Source organism: Cornus florida, unplaced genomic scaffold (assembly GCF_030987335.1).
Source record: "Cornus florida cultivar Cherokee Brave unplaced genomic scaffold, ASM3098733v1 CherokeeBrave_3.0.0_Hap2_Chr09, whole genome shotgun sequence".
Taxonomy (NCBI): Eukaryota; Viridiplantae; Streptophyta; class Magnoliopsida; order Cornales; family Cornaceae; genus Cornus; species Cornus florida.
In genome coordinates, this window is record NW_026775579.1 from 61,897,408 (window position 1) to 61,911,833 (window position 14,426).

Sequence of the window (14,426 nt, forward strand, 5' to 3'; positions counted from 1 at the left end):
TCACCCATCCCGTTTATAGTGATAAATTACAATATTATCCTTATACTTTATTTTATATTCAATAATATTATATATATATTAGGCAAATCCTAATTTATTTTATTCCAATCACTAAATATTCTTTTGTATTATTCTTATTCGAGAACTTCTATGTGTTATTTTGATATTTGTACAATAATATTAAGAAAGAAGTTCTAACTGATAAGATAAATATTGTTTTTAACCGCATAAGAGAAAATAAATTATTACCATAGTTGAAAATTTGTTTCATTGTTTACTTTCTTTAGACTTGTAATATAATTATGAAAGTATTCTACAAAACACATCCCCGCCTTACCTCACCCTCACCTTCGCCCCACCCCACCATATATAATAAACAGTTTTGGATAGGGATAGGGATCACTATGCTAAACAAAAATGGGGATGGAGATAGCGTTCCTCGCCCCAAATTGCCTTGTTGCCATCCTTACGTTCGGGTCTTCACCTGGGGTAGGAAGCTTGTCCCACATTATGTTACACAATCATTCTTAACGGGTGCCACTCTCACGCTCTTCGTGCACTTTCACTCCTGTTTTCACTATTTATAACTTAATGTTGTCCTTTTCACGCTCCAATTCTCGAATTCACTTTCGTTCGCACTCCCGCATTGTGCGACTTAGGTCCCACATCCAATGATCCCTTATCTTGGGTCATTAGTAAATGTCAAAAAAGATAATCCCGGCCAGTTTTTAGCATCTCCATTTGATTTTTTTTTTTATTATTAATATTTTTCATGATCTTTTTAGATTTCTAACAACAAAGTTAAAAATTTATGAATATAATTGTAAAGCCTTTGTTTATATTTATGTTTTTCTTGAATTTGGCTAGGATTGAATATATATATATATTTCATGTATTGTATGACAATTCCAAGTTTCTAACCCTTCTTTGACCGCGAGCTAGGGTGGGATGAGATGGATTAAAAAATTATTAGTTTTTTCATGGAACATATTTCTCTAAGGGGTGTTCATCATCCCCCATCAAACCAACCATGTATTATATGAAGGGTATATTTTAAAATATTCATGTATGTGTGTATATATATATATATATATATATATATATATATATATATATAAAAGCATACGCTTTTAGAGAGAGCCCCAATATAACATGGCCTTCATGCATCAGAAATTACATTTCCTATCAGTAGAAGACTCCAAAACAAATATGATTTTAGTATAAGTTTCTATACAAGTCATCTTGTAATTCTTTGGAAGCTGTCGAATTTTAAATTATTTTTTCTTTTAAAATTTAGCTATTATTGTTGGCTTGTATTGGAAAGAAGCAATGAAATTTAAATTTAATTATTTAATTATACTTTTTTATTTTGTATATATCTTTCATCACAAACACACAGTAATGCCTTTCTTTCACTAGATATATTCCCACAAAGGCGTGGCTTCTTGGTTACCAAAGCCACCCATACATGTGCAAGTGGGGATTTTAGACTTGGAAATCCACCAATTAATTAGACAACTAATAAATTTTGCTCCACTTAGTAGGTTCACTTATCTCCACCTTAATTAGAAAATAGCCAGGGCGAGCTAAGAAAACAATTAATTTGAGATAAAGAAAAATCTTTTTCCCAGTCAATAGTAAGACAGATTTTGATGCAAAGCGTTTTAAGCTCAGCAGTCATGGCTGTTTGTTCAGCTATGAGTGCTGTAAGAGCACTCAGATGTTGTCTGAATTTCTTATGTGCACCAAGTTTATGGGCTTTCTAAACGTTATTAATTTCTTCATAAAGATCATTTGGAAGACCAGGATTATAGAAGTCGTTAACTTGTGCAACATCCTTATGTTTTGAAAACATTTTTTGAGAAGCTTGCCCCACGTTATAGAAAACGGTTTGCGCATCTATAAGTGTATCATAAGCTTTGAAACACGAACCATTGAAGGAACGAAGCTGTTTGTGACAGTCATTCCATTCTTCATAAATGCCTGGGTGGTGACCAGCAAAAACCACGAACCATTTTTTTGGCTGTGATGGAGTTGGTTTATCAACTGCTTTTTTAGCAATAGTGATCCAACCGTCATTATCTTTTGCGGGTAGAGAACCTTGTTCATCCATTTGTAATCATGGAGAGGGAAATATCAGGGTTAGATATTTCTTTTGGCCTGCTTAAGAAATCTGCAAGAAAGTTGTTAGTTCCTTTGATATATTCAATAGCAAAAGAATATTGAGCAATAACATTATACCATTTTAAGCGTCTTCCATCTAAACAATTATTTTTGTTTATAAGGAAATCTTTCACTGCTTGGTTATTAGAATTGTGGTTCTCAATTCTAATACGAGATTTTTATCTTGATTGGTGCAAACTACTAGCTTTAAGCACCACATTCTCTTCTTTATTTTAACGTTAATAAAATGTACTACACAGTTTAGTATATTGTATTAAGTTGAATTTTTTCCTGTAAAGTCAGATTAATCGAGAAGTTGTCACATTAATAAATGGGTTTCAAGTCAATTATTCAGTCATTATCTTATGAAAAGTTTGTGCTCCACTCATACCATGTTTAGTTGGTTTATTATTCAAAGTAAACAAATAATTCAATGAACGTCCATACTGTTTTTGTAACGACTTGAACTCGTAGGTCTGAACCGTTAATCGGGTCTTTAATCGAACCTGAGGTTAACTAGGGACAACACAATTATTTCCTACGTCAATACATATTATACGTCATTCCGGGTTTATAAAAAAATAAGTAATAATAAATAAATAAATAATAATAAAATAAGATTATAGCAACAAGGTATGTCAAAACGGTCTACTAACCCATCGAACCTTGTGGAGGAGCGTCGCCCGCCACTTGTCATCCGTGTCCTGAAAAAATGTTAATTAAATGTAATGGGGTGAGCAAAGTAGTGCCTAGGACCCACCTGTTGTAGCCCCGTGAATCCTAACAATGAATAGGATAATAGGGAACGGGGTAATACAAAGCCGGGAAAAAATACAATATACATTTTCAAGTCCAAAACAAAAGAATGTCGTGCCGTGAATGCAATGTCATGCATGTCACTCCCCATTTTTCAGAAAACTTCCATCATTTCACAAACTGTTAATATAACCCACCCTTTGGTGACTCCGCAGCGACACGAGAGAAGGATTGGCTACTGTCCCTGACCTTTGGTACCTCCACAGCATTATTTGGGGCCCAGATAGCTGAATCACGCTAGGACAATCTCCCTAATTCCCTCTAGGCTATATTAACACACCGGCTCTTTGGTGACTCCATGACGACCGAGTTTTCTCAAAACTATTTTCTCAAATTTCTCCCCAAAATCCCCTTTTCAATTTCATTTCAAAACACTTTTCCTTTTTTTTCATGCCCAATGCTTGTATGCATATCACATTTCCTTTTTTTTTTTAATACTATGGAAATGGAGAGAATTATTAATACACAATTAACATGCTTCCATATAAAATTTCTAACAAATTATTAAGCATCATAGGCATAGAAAATTAACACATTAAGCATACTTTCTAAGTAAATCAACAAATACACATAATTACATGGTTCATATACTCAATTAAATCATCTAAGGAACAATCAATTCAATTTAATCATACTTGACAACAATTAAAGTAAAAAAACTCACAAAGGAACAAAAATTTGAGTATTAGAGACCCCTACCTCAATCTAAGCCAAAAGCCCCAATTTGTACCCTAGATCCCAAACCTCCTAGAGTGCACCAAACACAAAATTGCTCCAATTAACTTGTAGATCTTGGCGTGGGCTTCAATTTGCCGCAAACGACACTTAAAAACACTAAGTATTGAGAGAGAGATCTAGATTCAAAGTTTAAAACCCAAAAAAAGAAAAAAAAGAAAATTCCAGAATGTGAGAGGGAGAGTCCAGCGGGAGTGAAGAGTGAATAGAGACCAAACATGGTCTCTTAACCTTAAAACAATGATGGTGGGTCCCACTAATTTTATTTTATTTTATTTTTTCCTTGTTTTTAACTTACACCACATACATATATAAATACACATTAAATAATTTCATAACTTTACATAACACACAAAACAAAATAAATATGATGCAAATGGACCCAACTAAAATTCCCGTGAGCAACAATTCCGGTAGCGGGTCCCACACGGGACCGTCCCGCCCGAAAAAATAAAAAATGCAAAAATGACCACTCTTCCATTTCAAAGAGTCCTGAACTCAATGAAATGTTTCAAACAACTCTCAGACACAACCGGCACACTCTGTAACGCCCGGTAAATAAAACGATAAAAGACAAAAATGTCCTTGCAACGATAAAAATTCTGAAAAAATGAAAAATGCCGAAAATTAGAAATATCACAATCTACCCTCCTTAAAAAGATTTCGTCCTCGAAATCTACCCTCCTTAAAGAAGGAGGCTTACAGCCACACACTTTCCTGAGAAACCTCACAAACCCCAAGACCATGAATTCACCAACTTTATTGCCTTTGACACCGGACATCACCAGACAATCACATACCACTGCTATTAAAACCAAATGCAGTACCCATCTCTCACCTCATTATGACATAAGACCAACTAGGCTCTACGCCTAACTCAAAACGAACATCAGTTTACTCTACACATTCACGAAAGGTTCCAAAATCCTAGAAATCGCTAGACCACCGGACATAACAACGTCCAACCCAACTCATCCTCTAAGGGACACACTAAACCCCAAACAAGAAATCCTGTCCATCTCTTATTCTATCTCAACTCTAATCTACACGTCCCTGACAGACCAAACACTTGCTATCTAGTACGTAACTACACCACCACATAACCGTACCAATAACTACTAATCGCACTATATGACAATCACTATACTTATCGACCTCAAGATGACCAAACAATAATTCTCCCAACAACTGCATAGACATTTGTCACCCAATCAGTAAAACACACTATCCTGTACCCAAGACAAAAATCCTCGAAACAAGATCCTTAGTAATCAAATGGATTGGACACTTGGTCCCACCTAACACACCTCGTCACCGAAACAAACCACCTGAATCCACACTATCACACCGACACAATCCACAATTCCGTGCTCTCACTATTTATGACGAACTAAAACAATTGTGGACCTTTGACCCGACATCGTGCTAAAGATGGACTGACTCAGGAGAAATGGTTGGTCAGGCCATTCTCATCATCGATCCAATCTCAACACGGATGTCGTTCCTGTCCTCAGGTCTAACCTCAAATACAAACCTATATAGTTCTCAAAACAACCACAAGATCCACTCTCTAATCAATCCATTGCTCGACATATCCTCAACAACTAAGCAATTACATACCAGCTCTAAGAATCTCAATTATGCCTTAATCTCACAACCATAACAAATGAAAATAGCTTCACACCAAATGTCTCAATCATCAACCAACATCAAAGCTTTCTAATCTTCTCATAACACCCATACCAGGTAAACAACTCCACAATATTATTCGATTCAATTTTGACCTCGTCAAACCCCATAATACACCCATCTTATGCCTGAAGCCTCAAAACTAAAGTCAATTACTCCCATTATTTCTCGGTGAAATCACACACACTCTCTCTAGCTACTTAGCACTCCAACAATACCAACACTTGTCCTCAAGGCACTGCTCAATTCAGATATCAATAAAAGCATCCGGATACACAACTCACATAGCCTAGTCATCCTCAAACTATCGCTCACAACACATTCCTAGCCATCACCAAAAGCACCTTACACTGGAAACAAAATCCCTATTTGGCAACCCGTGCCTCACATTCCACCCGTCAAAACCATTCTCAGGATAAGAGCTACAAAACCCAAGACTCCACCTTCCCCTGTGGGAGCGAGTCGACCTACACAACCAAACCTTACCGGTGAACTTTAACAACATAACAAACCTCACACAGGTCCGTCCACCTACAGACGCGCACAACTCCGAAACGAAGAACAAGACTCACAACAAATGACGTCCTTGCCAGGACTAGAACAACGGAAAGGATAACAAACTCCACTCTCACAAGAGACCAACAACTCACACCTGAATGAACCAGGCACTCTATCACGCACTACTCACCAATCGTCCAACCATGGACACCCAATCTCACCTGAGATGAAATGAACTTCCTACGCACAAGAAGGAGAACCAATTGGAAACATACACAGGACTACGACCTCAATTCTAGGCAACCTCGCTACTAACGAACCGTTACACACTATCAACACAAAAACCTCATATACAATACTCTACAACACCCATGCTAACCTAAACCAATCAGGTCCACACCACCCATTCGTCGAGCACTAAAATACAACTCATAACACAACCATCGGACAAAGAGCACCAATGCTCACAACATACTACCACTAAAAACAATCACAGCCCTTCGGACACCATATCCCGTTCTTCCTAGAATCAGTCACTCTCAACCAACCACCTCAATGCCATAAAACAACACTTTACCATCCATTCCATCTATGCCTACCCAAACGATACTGTCTCGATCACCGTGTGCACAAGACCCGTGACCTCAGTCATGACAACCCACTGACTCTTCAAAAGAAAAAGATGCTTACTTGGCAACACCGCTCTCACTGGCTCTAAGGACTAAACTGTCCACAATCACCTCAATTGGCGTACAATTCCATCACCTACCTGACAACATACAACAAATAACTCACAATCTTTACGTCACATTTGAATCACACCTTAAACCGTTCTACTCTTTAACATTAATCATCATACCATAACACCTCCACTGCCACCCATTTAAGACAACGGTTCAAACATATCATCCCATCAGACCATCAAGCCACTACTAAACGATTCTTCTTTTAATATCCTTAAGACAACACCATCATAACAATAGAATGAGCACCACTCTCAATACTTACCACAGCGACCACTATTTACCACATGAAAAGAACATCCATATGGCAATGCCATGCCAACAAATCCTCAAAACAAAAATGAGCATAAAAATCCAAAATGCTCAACACCCAATTGTCTCCTTAAAACTATCAACGATGCAATCAATCACCACTTTCTTCCCGAATACTAGGGTCACCCCTGAACTGACTTACTCTACAATACACGAACCTCAAGTACTAATACCCCCATGATCATCCTTTCCAAAATAAGTACACAGACTCCAATCCCTTGGAAACAACAAGCCTCCACTACCAACCACTCATTCAAAAGTGATGCTAACTCGACATGAAAACACACATCACTCATGATACCCGATACCATATTCAATAACCCGTTACAAGAAAATAAAAATCCTACGCGGCAACGCTACAAGAACAATCCCTAAGAGGGACAATAGACACCACGCCAAACGGTCAACCACACAAACTATACTTTACGACAATTACAAAACAATAGTCTCTCATTGATATCTAACTAGACACTCAAGTCACACCTACAACTGAACTATCCTACCAAACAAAAAGGTAAACAACTTTTACACCCTTAACACTATCATTTCTCAACCAATCGCTACGATTATCATCCAACACAATGGAATGTCCACATCGATTTCATCTGAGTTGTGTGCCCGCAACTCGCCCAGTGTGGTAGCCTTTTGGTGCCACCAGCACACGCTCACGCACACCTGCCCACAGGGCCACTAAACAAAGAAATCAAATAGAACAGGCCACTAAGCCCAAGAGGTCACTCCTCATCCTGGCTCAACACAATATGTGACCAATATTCTATGGTCACCAAATAACATCACATTAAACTTCTGCCTTCCTCACTGGAAATCAAAATAAAAGGTGCAACCTACTCATCCCCGTCGCCAACTCAAGGTTAACCTCAACTCATATCTCAAAACGGCAATATAAGAGACAAACTCTCAACCTTAGACATCAGTGAACTTCTAAATAAAAAAAAATCCAAATACAACCCTTGCTCAACCCATACAACACCTAAACTTTACAAACCATACACTATATTCCACCTCACGTCCTATGACATCTAATCAACTTTACTTGTATGAAAGGATCCTATGACTCACACACCATTCCCTACTAATCCATCATCTCAAAAGTCCACTCACTATATTGAGAAAACATAAACTCTCACCCGTGCAAGAAAATAAGGACTTCCGTCCCGAAAGACACCTAAAATCAGACCCTTTCACCGTTACCAGTCTCTAGGGAAAAGGCTCCTAATGGAACAACGTGCCCAGATCAAACCGGACTTAAATGATCGTGCTATTCACATCACCCCTACCCACAACGCTGATACCTTCCCAGTCGTAGGTGACAACTCACAGAACTAATACAACAAAAAAAAAAAAATGCGACGGCTAAACAATTACATACTAAAAACATAACACTTACTCATGGATCATTTAAGTCAGTACTACACACATATAACATATAAGAATGCGTGGTACTTAGCATATAGTCATACTCATCATACAACATATTTCATAACTTTAACACTCGTCATCTTAGCACATATAGCATGCTTGTTTAACAATAAACAACTTAAGAAATAAGTACATAATCGGGTAACTATATCCATATACGTGATAAGCAACTTAATTAATAGATAATTTGTCATTTTAGTATGCCTTAAAATTTTTAACCATGGAATTAATCTCATAAATATTGTCCCTTATCATTAAATACTTAAGCATACTTTAACTTAACAAGTAATTAACACATTAGCAGGTAAGCAAGTAAGCAATTAGGCATGTTTTTCAAAAAATTAAACACTTAGCACATAAGCATATAAACATGCAATTCAACTTCCCATGCAATCCTAGGTAGGCCTCTACCCATCGTCCTAATGGTATTCGAACAATTGCTCTGATACCAAATTTGTAACGACCCGAACCCGTAGGTCCGAACCGTTAGTCGGGTCCTTAACCGAACCTGAGGTCAACTAGGGACAACACCATTCTTTCTTACGTCAATACATATTATACGTGTCATTCCGGGTTTATAAAAAAATAAATAATAATAATAAAATAAGATTATAGCTACAAGGTATGTCAAAACGGTCTACTAACCCATTGAACCCTGTGGAGGAGCGTCGTCCGCCACTTGCCATCCGTGTCCTGAAAAAATGTTAAATGTAATAGGGTGAACAAAGTAGTGCCTAGGACCCACCTCTTGTAGCCTCGTGAATCCAAACAATGAATAGGACAATAGGGAACGGGGTCATATAAAGTTGGAAAAAAATACAATATACATTTTCAAGTCCAAAACAAAAGAATGCCGTGCCATGAATGTAATGTCATGCATGTCACTCCCCATTTTTCAGAAAACTTCCATCATTTCACAAACTGTTAATATAACCCGCCCTTTGGTGACTCCGCAGCGACACGAGAGAAGGATTGGCTACTGTCCCTGACCTTTGGTACCTCCGCAGCGTAATTCGGGGCCCAGATAGCTAAACCACGATATGGCAATCTCCCTAGTTCCCTTTAGGCTATATTAACACATCGGTCCTTTGGTGACTCAGCGACGACCAGGTTTTCTCAAAACCATTATCTCAAATTTCTCTCCAAAATCCCCTTTCCAATTTCATTTCAAAACACTTTCCCTTTTCTTTCATGCCTAATGCTTGTATGCATATCACATTTCTTTATCTTTTTTAATACTATGGAAATGGAGAGAATTATTATCACATAATTAACATGCTTCCATATAAAATTTCTAACAAATTATTAAGCATCATAGGTATAGAAAATTAACACATTAAGCATACTTTCCAAGTAAGTCAACAAATACACATAATTACATGGTTCATATACTTAATTAAATCATCCAAGGAACAATTAATTCAATTTAATCATGCTTGACAACAATTAAAGTAGAAAAACTCATAAAGGAACAAGAATTTGAGTATTAGAGACCCCTACCTCAATCTAAGCCAAAGGCCCCAATTTGTGCCCTAGATCCCAAACCTCCTAGAGTGCACCAAACACAAAATTGCTCCAATTAACTTGTAGATCTTGACGTGGGCTTCAATTTGTCGCAAACAACACTTAAAAACACTAAGTATTGAGAGAGAGATCTAGATTCAAAGTTTGAAACCCAAAAAAGGAAAAAAGAAAATTCCAGAATGTGAGAGGGAGAGTCCAGCGGGAGTGAAGAGTGAATAGAGACCAAATATGGTCTTTTAACCCTAAAACAATGATGGTGGGTCCCACCAATTTAATATATATATATATATATTAACTTACACCACATACATATATAAATACACATTAAATAATTTCACAACTTTACATAACATACAAAAAAAAATAAATATGATGCAAATGGACCCAACAAAAATTCCCGTGAGCAATAATTCCGGTAGCGGGTCCCACACAGGATCGTCCAACCCGAAAAGCTGAAAAATACAAAAATGATCACTCTTACAGTTCAAAGAGTCCTGAACTCATTAAAATGCTCCAAACAACTCTTAGACACAACCGGCACACTCCGCAGTGCCTGGTACGTAAAATGGTAAAAGACGAAAATGCCCTTACAACGATAAAAATTCTGAAAAAATGAAAAATGCCGAGAATTGGAAACATCACAGTTTTTACCAATTCAAGTGTGACATGTGAATTTGAGCTGTTTTATAATGAAAAATTAGTATATCAAGGGAAATTTAAAAGAAGGGGAAATTAGTGTGACATGACTTAGTGGCTTAATAGATAAATTACCCAATTCTTCGAGTGGGTATGCCCCTGTTCGAGTCCTGTCTCCCACTAGTTTGCCAAAAAAAGAAGGGGAAAATTTAAAACTTGACAACATCCAAATAGTCGGTGTTTCAAAAATGTGTTGGGCCCTTCCACCGTTGTAGTGAAATTTGGAATCTGCTGTTTTCTGAGACATCTGACCAGTCAATTGAAGAGGCATCAAACTCCCGTATTGTTTTAAGTGATACTATAATTACACTAAGTGCCCGGCCCTAAAACCCAAAACTTTAAACCAAAGCTTCTTTTTGATATTATGAAATTTCTACTTAAATTGGTAGCTAGTTTTGGAAAGTTTTGGTTTTTTTTTTTTTTTGGTTGTCAAAAAACAAAATTAAGGTTACAAATGTGCGATTATTCATGACAATTGTTGCAATGATATCGTGGTGCAACGAATTGTCACAAACACTTCATCAAAGCATATTATATATATATATATATATCAGCTTTTTGGTTCTATTGTAGGTCCACTTTGCTTTGGTGGAGTGTTTGTACCCATCCATTACTCCATGCCATCGTTGCAACGATTGTAATAAATAATTTCTGATTACAAACGGCTCTTTTTAACAGTTTCTCAAATTTTAAATATGGTAACCAAAAATCAAAAATTAAAGTGTTATCAAATAGGACCTAAATATTTTGTTGTCAAAATTAATATGATTAATAGATAATAAATGAGGAACTGATAACTAAGTACTTTAATTGAAAGTTGAAACAGAGTACTCCTTTGGAAGATTATGAATTGTAATAATATATATAGTTGTTCAAAGCACCTTAATTTCTAAATGAAACTTGCATTAGAACAATGTATAATATTACCCAGCTACCTCCTACTACTTAGCCCAAGTTTTAATAAGCAATTTATTGACTTTGGACTTTGGAGCCTTATCCATATCATGCTAATTTATAAAATAAAATAAGTATTGAATTAAAAAAATAAAAGAAAAATAAAAAAAAGGGTCTATCTAATTTAATGAAGTACCAAATTTTCATGCTAATTTATAAAATAAAAAAGTATTGAATTAAAAAATAAAAGAAAAAAAAGATCTATATAATTTAATGAAGTACCAAATTTTCTCACCTAAACGAGTCCTTCAAAATGTTATTTACATCCCTCAGTGTCATGCGATGCATGTTAATTTGGTGGGACGCCTAATGTTGATTATGGTCGTAAACTTTAATAATTTGCGTCAAGCATTCATCACACATAAACATGAATTTCAAAATCTTAGAACATCATTATTCTCATATACCTAACGCATAAATACCTCGATCTGTATTTATAAATCCCATTGAGATCAAGTCTAACGTCAAGATCCTTTAATAACGAATTAAACTGCAACTCCAAATAATATGCAAAGTGTGAAAACTGATTTCTCTCTCTTGGCCTTTTACACACATAAATATTATAGCGTATTGTTTCATTAGCGTACATAATTGATGGGATATATGCACTTTTATAAAGGTAGAAAGAGGACCAGTTTTCCTTTTAGTAACCTTAATTCCACTTTTCATCAAAGTACGGAATAAATAGGAAAACACTTCTATAATAATTAATTACTATAAAAGTAATTTATAAGTTGACCAAATAATATAATTTTAATCCGATATCTATTTGCTTAACTATTAATTAATGAAATATATCACATGTCCAAATCATGTGGGCCACACAATTAATAAATAATCTTACATTTTCCCACTTGGCCCATATGATAAATTCCATAGTGGTTTAGTAAAATAGTCATTAGTGTGCATCATAAGTTAGATTGAGTACTTAAGTTGGTCACCATAAATACCATGGTAAATAAATTACCAATGCGAGTCATGGCGGTTGTATATCATTAAATGACACAGTCTCTTCCATGTACCATAACACTAGTAACCTATTCAAAATTGTCTATAAATGAGAAGTATCAATAATGATATAATAATAATGTCTTTTCCAAGACTATTCCGCAATTAAAAAATAATCATCATTGACTACATTCAAGACCCATTTTTTCAACATGTTCCATATATGTCTAGGGTGGTAGTCCATTCATTAATGGATTGCAATCATAAGTTATGTGCTTATATGTTTGATAGACATTCGTTATTTCTAAATATCTTCTTTAATGATAAAGTATTTTAACTTTAGAATACCTATCATTTTTCATACAAGAAGATCAATAATTGCAACATAAATTTTCAAAAAATGACACCCATGACTTCATATCCTGAAATAAACTCTGCATCCATAAATTGTAACATCAAAGCATGTTACAAATTAAAAATTCATAATAGACAAAGTAATAATAAATTACTTTACACTTTTTCATAATATGGTTCTTCCAGCCAAAAGGAACAAATAACTAATTATGAATTAATTATTATTCACATATATATTCATAAAAATGTCTTCCTAAGTGTGAGCATACAATCTTTTATCCCCTACCAACTTGTATATACATCAAACTCCACAATATATGCGTAAGGAATATTTTTCGTTTCTTTACCTTATAGCTAACTCATTCTTTGGGATTGCATTAGGTTGAATTTATCCCTTTTATGTATGGAATGAAAGTGGTTGAATAATGTTCCATACCAAATCTTTTTAGAACTCTTTCAATATATACTTTCTGAGATAATCTTAAAAATCCACATGATCTATCATGAAATATTTATATTCCTATCACGTAGGATACCTCATCTATATCTTTCATTTCAAAGTTCTTAGAGATAACTTTTAGTTTCATATAATAAACTAAGATCACTACTAGTAAGCAAAATATCATTAATATATAGAATCAGAAATATAAACTTACTCCCACTAACCTTCTAGTATATACATTGATCAACAGTGATTTCCTTAAAACTAAAAGAAATAATGGTATCATTAAACTTAATATACCATTGTTAGGAAACTTGTTTAAATCTATATATTGACATCTTAAGTTTACAGACCATGAATTCTTTACTCTCTAATGTAAAGCCTTCAGGTTGTTCCATGTGGATTTCCTTTTATAAACTCCCATTCACAAAAGTTGTATTCACATCCATTTAATGTAACTCTAAATCATAATAAACTACTAATGCCATGATATTTTAAAATATTCATTCTTAAATACTGGAGAGAAGGTTTCTTTATAATCTCTTCATTCATAGCACTAATCCATTTAGTAACATCATTACTGTTAATGGCTTGTGAATATGTAACCGGATCCGTATATATCTCACTATATATCAAAATCAGATTTTTGCAGATATCTCACATAGTCATCCGGAATAGCAAATCTCCTTTCTCTTTGAGATCGTCTTAATGTTATTCTTTATGATTCTTCTACAATCTATTCATTGGTGATAATCTCATTATGGAATTGTTGATCATTAAATTGTTCTTCGTTGTTATACGGTTCAACAACTAAAGAAACAATTATTCCTTAAAAGTTATAGATAAAGAAATTTATACCCTAACTTCTTGAATGATCACATTCTTATTTTTATCACTCCCACTGACCTCACCATTTTCAATGAATCTAACATTTTCGGTTTCAACAATTCTCGTACTATGGTTGATAGTAAAACTTGTACCCTTTAAATTATAGGTAGCAAGAAATTACTTAACATATTCCTAACTATATCCATAAGAGTACGATTACGCCTTTCAGTTATACACTTCTGCTGTGGCATGTCTAGCATAGTGTATTGAGCACAAATGCCATA